Consider the following 8175-nt stretch of genomic DNA (forward strand, 5'->3'; position numbering starts at 1 on the left):
TCTCACCAGCTGCCTGTCATGGCTGCTGCGCCCAATCAGCGATGGCCACAGTCCGATTAGTCCCTCCCTACTCCCCTGCAGTCAGTGCCCGGCGCCCTCTCCATACTCCCCACAGTCAGTGCCCGGCGCCTGCTCCATACTCCCCTCCAGTCACCGCTCACACAGGGTTAATGCCAGCGGTAACGGACCGCGTTATGCCGCGGGTAACTCACTCTGTTACCGCCGCTATTAACCCTGTGTGACTAAGTTTTTACTATTGATGCTGCCTATGCAGCATCAATAGTAAAAAGATCTAATGTTAAAAATAATTTAAAAAAAACCTGCTATTCTCACCTTCCGTAGTCCGACGATGCGCTCGCGTCTGCCGCCAGCTTCCGTTCCCAGAGATGCATTGCGAAATTACCCAGAAGACTTAGCGGTCTCGCAAGACCGCTAAGTGATCTGGGTAATTTTGCAATGCATCCTGGGAACGAAAGATGGCGGCAGCCGTGCCCGCATCGCCAGAGGTTCGCTGGATCTACGCTGGATCCCGCCGGGTGAGTATATAACTATTTTTTATTTTAATTATTTTTTTTAACAGGGATATGGTGCCCACACTGCTAAATACTGCGTGGGCTGTGTTAGATACAGCGTGGCTGCTATATACTACCTGGCCAGTGTTAGTTACTATGTGGGCTGTGTTCTATACTGCATGGGCTGTGTTATAAGCTACATGGCTGCTATATACAACGTGGGCAGTGTTATATACTACATGGCTGTGTTCTATACTGCGTGCTATATACTATGTGGCCACTGTTAGATACTATGTGGGCTGTGTTATATATTACATGGCCAGTGTTACGTGCACTGTGTTATATACTGCGTGGCTGCTATATACTGCGTGGCTGCTATATACTGTGTGGGCTGTGTTATGTACTACGTGGGATGTGTTATTTAGTGCGTGACCTATATTAACGCATTGGGTATTCTACAATATGTATGTATGTATATAGCAGCCACATGGTATATACCACAGGCCACGTAGTACTCCTATATACTGGCCTGTGCTATATACCATGTGGCTGCTATATACATACATACATATTCTAATAGATTTGACACGGTGTCTGGAGAGACACCTCAACCAAAACAAATCTGTACTGATACAAAAAGGGGGCAATGTTTCTTAAATAACCCAGTAAATGAAAGATCCTCATTAATGCCCCTAGGGGACACACAAGTCATTCTAAAAATCCACCAGTATTCCAAGCACAGGAGTGCAGGAGTCACATCACTTCCACAGATATTGGTCGGGACGGGATCCAAACCTACCACAGTGGTACCACCAATTTTGCACCCATGATGTTGCATATAATGCATGTCGAGAGCTAAGATGTTTCTCATCTAGTGCAATATTGGAAAAATGCTGTTGAACTCTCTTCTGTAACTCTTGTGATGTTTGATCAACATATAATACAGAGCATGGACAAATTAACACGTGTACAACATTTTTGAATTGACAATCTTTATATTTGTCCAACCCATAGTCTAACTGATCAATTGTGTGGACAAACATACGTAGAATGTACGTAAGGGCAGATGGAACAGTTGCCACAGGCATATGATCCTTTTAAAGACATGCTCCTATCTAATTTGATAGTAGGAAGCACACAATGGACACTTCTGACAAGATTGTCCTTAAGATTTCTTGCTTTTCTAGCTGTAAGTAGTGGTCTGGTAGACACAATATTTTCCAGCTTGGAATCCGACATACTCCAATTATTATGTAGTATAAAGTGGAGATCCCCACACTGGCTGTTGTAGTCAGTAATTAGTTGGATAAAAGAATCTTCTCTCTTAGGTCTGGGTCGCAATAGGTCAGATCTCTCAAAATGTTGTACTGGTCCGTAGGCATTGTTGATAACCTCCTTTGGGTATTCCCTAGCTTTCAAACAAGAGGTAAGATCCTTCGCCTGAAAAAATGAAATCACAGGTGTTACTACAGTTGCACTTTGTTTGGATTAGTTGGCTAAATGGAATTCAACTTTTTAAATATACCAGATGAAAACTACTATAATGTAGTAGACTATTTGTAAATGTTTTTTTTCTAAAGAAATTGGAACGAATGCCCTGATCATTAATAGTAAGCTGAACATCCAGAAAATTGATTTTGCATGTGTTAGAATTTAAAGCTGCAATTAATTTTTAGTTTAGTGCCTCAGGACCTGTCCATATTAGAGGCACATTGTCGATGTATCTGTACCACTTATATACATATCTTGGAAATAACTCCAATGGGTACACATGTACCCACCAACCAAGGAAGAGGTTGGCATAGGAAGGGGAACAACGCGCACCCATAGCGGTCCCTTAAATCTGCTTGTGAAATGTTTGATCAAACACAAAATAATTGTGCTTGAGTATGTAAGAAAGCAGATCAAGAAGTAATGAAAGGTGGGCTTGATCGACTGAGTCAGAGTCCTATATGAACTACTGCCCTTAGCCCCAAATCGTGTGGTATATTGGTATAGAGGGACTCCACATCCAAGGAAACACTGGATGTTCGGGCTGGCTATTCAAGTGAATAGGGTCCGGGATTCGGGTTTGGGTCTGGGTACTGTTCTGGTACACGAACCCGAACTTTTTCTGTTTGGCCGAAGCCACCGGACCCGAACATCGAGGTGTCAGCCCGTCTCTACTCATCTGCACACAAGACGCTTTCCCAGAAAGATTTTGGCTTACTTATACATTTTGGCAACCTGCAGTCTAGCTATTTTATGTCTCTGTGTCATCAGTGGGGCCCTCCTGGGTCTCCTGCCTTAGCGTTTCATTTAATTCAAATGTCGACGGATAGTTTGCGCAGATACTAATACACCTTGAGCCTGCAGGACAGCTTGATTTTTTTGGGAACTTTTTTGAGGCTGCTTATCCACAATCCATACTATCCTGCTTTGCAACCTTTCATCACCTTTTCCCTGCCGTCCACGTCCAAGGAGATTAGCAACTGTGACATGGGTTGTAAACTTCTTGATTATGTTGCGCACTGTGGGCAAAGGAATATGAAGATCTCTGGAGATGGACATGTAACCTTGATATTGTTGATATTTATCAACAATTTTGGTTCTCCAATCCTCAAAGTTCTCGTCTCCTCTTTCAGTTCTTAATGCTTAGCGTGACACACACACAGACACACAAAGCAAAAACTGAGTCAACTTCTCCCCTTTTTATCTACCGGTAATTTGAGGTTTGATTTTCATATTCCCCACACCTGTTACTTTCCACAGGTGAGTTTGAATGAACATCATATGCTTTTTTGTCCTGGTCTTTTTTGGGAGTTTGCATGAAATATCCAATTTGCCTTTGTTTCTCTATTTGTTTTGCATTGTTCCAATACACACAAAGGAAATAAACATGCGTATAACAAAACATGTATTATTGGAATAATTTTCTGGGAGAAATACTTCATTTTATGGAACAATTTCAAGAGTGCCAACACTTTCGGTCATGACTGTATTTGTATGGACATCATCCAGTTGAGATTGTGTACAAATACTCCCATGTATTTGTGAGCTTTGTATCTTTCTGTATAGATCTGCATTAACCCCTTAGTGACAGAGCCAATTTGGTACTTAATGACCGAGCCAATTTTTGCAATTCTGACCACTGTCACTTTATGAGGTTATAACTCTGGAACGCTTCAACGGATCCTGCTGATTCTGAGATTGTTTTTTCGTGACATATTGTACTTCATGTTAGTGGTAACATTTCTTCGATATTACTTGCGATTATTTATGAAAAAAAACGGAAATATGGCAAAAATTTTAAAAATTTTGCAATTTTCAAATTTTTTATTTTTATGCCCTTAAATCAGAGAGATATGTCATGAAAAATAGTTAATAAATAACATTTCCCACATGTCTACTTTACATCAGCACAATTTTGGAAACAAAATTTTTTTTTGTTAGGGAGTTATAAGGGTTAAAAGTTGACCAGCAATTTCTCATTTTTACAACACCATTTTTTTTTAGGGACCACATCACATTTGAAGTCATTTTGAGGGGTCTATATGATAGAAAATACCCAAGTGTGACACCATTCTAAAAACTACACCCCTCAAGGTTCTCAAAACCACATTCAAGAAGTTTATTAACCCTTTACGTGCTTCACAGGAACTGAAACAATGTGGAAGGAAAAAATGAACATTTAACTTTTTTTTGCAAACATCTTAATTCAGAACCATTTTTTTTATTTTCACAAGTGTAAAAACAGAAATGTAACCATAAGTTTTGTTATGCAATTTCTCCTGAATACGCCAATCCCAATATGTGGGGGTAAACCACTTTTTGGGCGCACTGCAGAACTTAGAAGTGAAGGAGCGCCGTTTGACTTTTTCAATGCAGAATTGGCTGGAATTGAGATCGGACGCCATGTCACGTTTAGAGAGCCCCTGATGTGCCTAAACAGTGGAAACTCCCCACAAGTGACACCATTTTGGAAACTAGACCCCTTAAGGAACTTACCTAGATGTGTGATGAGCACTTTGAACCCCCAAGTGCTTCACAGAAGTTTATAACGTAGAGCCGTGAAAATAAAAAATCGCTTTTGTTTACACAAAAATGATCTTTTCGCCCACAAATTCTTATTTTCACAAGGGTAACAGGAGAAATTAGACCACAAAAGTTGTTGTGCGATTTCTCCTGAATATGTCGATACCCCATATGTGAGGGTAAACCACTGTTTGGGCGCACCGCAGAGCTTGGAAGTGAAGGAGCGCCGTTTTACTTTTTCAATGTAGAATTGGCTGGAATTGAGATTGGACGCCATGCCGCGTTTGGAGAGCCTCTGATGTGCCTAAACAGTGGAAACCCCCCACAAGTGACCCCATTTTGGAAACTAGACCCCTTAAGGAACATATCTAGATGTGTGGTGAGCACTTTGAACCCCCATGTGCTTCACAGAAGTTTATAATGTAGAGCCGTGAAAAAAAAAATCGCATTTTTTCTACAAAAATGATCTTTTTGCCCACAAATTTTTATTTTCACAAGGGTAACAGGAGAAATTAGACCACAAAAGTTGTTGTGCAATTTCTCCTGAGTACGCTGATACCCAATATGTGGGGGTAAACCACTGTTAGGGCGCACCGCAGAGCTTGGAAGAGAAGGAGTGCCGTTTTACTTTTTCAATGTAAAATTGGCTGGAATTGAGATCGGACGCCATGTCGCGTTTGGAGAGCCCCTGATCTGCCTAAACAGTGGAAACCCCCCACAAGTGACACCATTTTGGAAACTAGACCCCTTAAGGAACTTATCTAGATGTGTGGCGAGCACTTTGAACCCCCATGTGCTTCACAGAAGTTTATAACGTAGAGCCATGAAAAAAAAAATTTGCATTTTTTCTACAAAAATGATCTTTTTGCCCACAAATTTTTAGTTTCACAAGGGTAACAGGAGAAATTAGACCACAAAAGTTGTTGTGCAATTTCTTCTGAGTATGTCGATACCCAATATGTGGGGGTAAACCACTGTTTGGGCGCACCGCAGAGCTTGGAAGAGAAAGAGTGCCGTTTTACTTTTTCAATGTAGAATTTGCTGGAATTGAGATCGGACGCCATGTCGCGTTTGGAGAGCCCCTGATGTGCCTAAACAGTAGAAATCCCCCACAAGTGACCCCATTTTGGAAACTAGACCCCCCAGGAAACTTATCTAGATGTGTGGTGAGAACCTTGAATGCCCAAGTGTTTCACAGAAGTTTATAATGCAGAGCCGTGAAAATAAAAAATATTTTTTTTTCCACAAAAAAAAATTTTTTAGCCCCCAAGTTTTTATTTTCACAAGGGTAACAAGAGAAATTGGACCCCAAAAGTTGTTGTCCAATTTGTCCTGAGTATGCTGGTACCCCATATGTGGGGGTAAACCACTGTTTGGGCGCACGGCAGAGCTCGGAAGGGAAGGAGCGCCTTTTTGGAATGCAGACTTTGATAGAATGGTCTGCGGGTATTATGTTGCGATTGCAGAGCCCCTGATGTACCTAAACTGTAGTAACCCCCCACAAGTGACCCCATTTTGGAAACTAGACCCCCCAAGGAACTTATCTAGATGTGTGGTGAGAACTTTGAATGCCCAAGTGCTTCACAGAAGTTTAGAATGCAGAGTCGTGAAAATAAAAAATATTTTTTTTTCCACAAAAAAGATATTGTAGCCCCCAAGTTTTTATTTTCACAAGGGTAACAGGAGAAATTGGACTGCAATAGTTGTTGTCCAATTTATCCCGAGTACGCTGATTCGCCATATGTGGGGGTAAACCACTGTTTGGGCGCACGGCAGAGCTCGGAAGGGAAGGAGCGCCTTTTTGGAATGCAGACTTTGATAGAATGGTCTGTGGGCATTATGTTGCGATTGCAGAGCCCCTGATGTACCTAAACTGTAGTAACCCCCCACAAGTGACCCCATTTTGGAAACTAGACCCCCCAAGGAACTTATCTAGATGTGTGGTGAGAACTTTGAATGCCCAAGTGCTTCACAGAAGTTTAGAATGCAAAGTCGTGAAAATAAAAAATATTTTTTTTTCCACAAAAAAGATATTGTAGCCCCCAAGTTTTTATTTTCACAAGGGTAACAGGAGAAATTGGACTGCAATAGTTGTTGTCCAATTTATCCCGAGTACGCTGATGCGCCATATGTGGGGGTAAACCACTGTTTGGGCGCACGGCAGAGCTCGGAAGGGAAGGAGCGCCTTTTTGGAATGCAGACTTTGATAGAATGGTCTGTGGGCATTATGTTGCGATTGCAGAGCCCCTGATGTACCTAAACTGTAGTAACCCCCCACAAGTGACCCCATTTTGGAAACTAGACCCCCCAAGGAACTTATCTAGATGTGTGGTGAGAACTTTGAATGCCCAAGTGCTTCACAGAAGTTTAGAATGCACAGTCGTGAAAATAAAAAATATTTTTTTTTTCACAAAAAAGATATTGTAGCCCCCAAGTTTTTTTTTCACAAGGGTAACAAGAGAAATTGGACCCCAGAAGTTGTTGTCCAATTTATCCCGAGTACGCTGATGCCCCATATGTGGGGGTAACCCACTGTTTGGGCGCACGGCAGAGCTCAGAAGGGAGGGAGCACCATTTGACTTTTTAAGCGCAAAATTGGCTGTCGTGTTTGGAGACCCCCTGATGTACCTAAACAGTGGAAACCCCCCAATTCTAGCTCCAACCCTAACCCCAACACACCCCTAACCCTAATCCCAACCTGATCCATAATCCTAATCACTAACCCTAACCATAATCACAACCCTTACCCCAAAACAACCCTAATGTCAACCCTAACCATAACCCTAATCAAAACCCTAAATCCAACACACCCCTAATCCTAATCTCAACCCTAACCTCAAACCTAACCCTAATCCCAATACACCCCTAATCACAACCCTAACCTTAACCCTAATTCCAAACCTAACCCTAATCCCAAGCGTAACCCTCATGCCAACCCTAACCCTAATACCAACCCTAATCAAAGCCCTAACCCTAATCCCAGCTCTAACCCTAACTTTAGCCCCAACCCTAGCCCTAACTTTAGCCCCAACCCTAACCCTAACTTTAGCCCCAACCCTAACCCTAGCCCTAAGGCTACTTTCACACTTGCGTCGTTTGGCATTCCGTCGCAATCCGTCGTTTTGGACAAGAAACGGATCCTGCAAATGTGCCCGCAGGATGCGTTTTTTGCCCATAGACTTGTATTGCCGACGGATCGTGACGGATGGCCACACGTTGCGTCCGTTGTGCACTGGATCAGTTGTGTTTTGTTCAATTAAACGTTTTTTTGTACGTCGCATCCGCCATTTCTGACCGCGTATGCGTGGCCGTAACTCCACCCCCTCCTCCCCAGGACATAGATTGGGCAGCGGATGCGTTCAAAAACTACAGCTGCTGCCCACGTTGTGCACAATTTTCACAACGTGCGTCGGTATGTCGGGCCGACGCATTGCGACGGCCCCGTACCGACGTAAGTGTGAAAGAAGCCTAACCCTAAATTTAGCCCCAACCCTAACCCTAAATTTAGCCCCAACCCTAGCCCTAACCCTAGCCCTAACCCTAACCCTAGCCCTAACCCTAACCTAACCCTACCCCTAACCCTACCCCTAACCCTACCCCTAACCCTACCCCTAACCCTAACCTAACCCTACCCCTACCCCTAACCCTA

The sequence above is a fragment of the Ranitomeya imitator genome, chromosome 1 (genome assembly GCF_032444005.1).
Source record: "Ranitomeya imitator isolate aRanImi1 chromosome 1, aRanImi1.pri, whole genome shotgun sequence".
Lineage (NCBI taxonomy): Eukaryota > Metazoa > Chordata > Amphibia > Anura > Dendrobatidae > Ranitomeya > Ranitomeya imitator.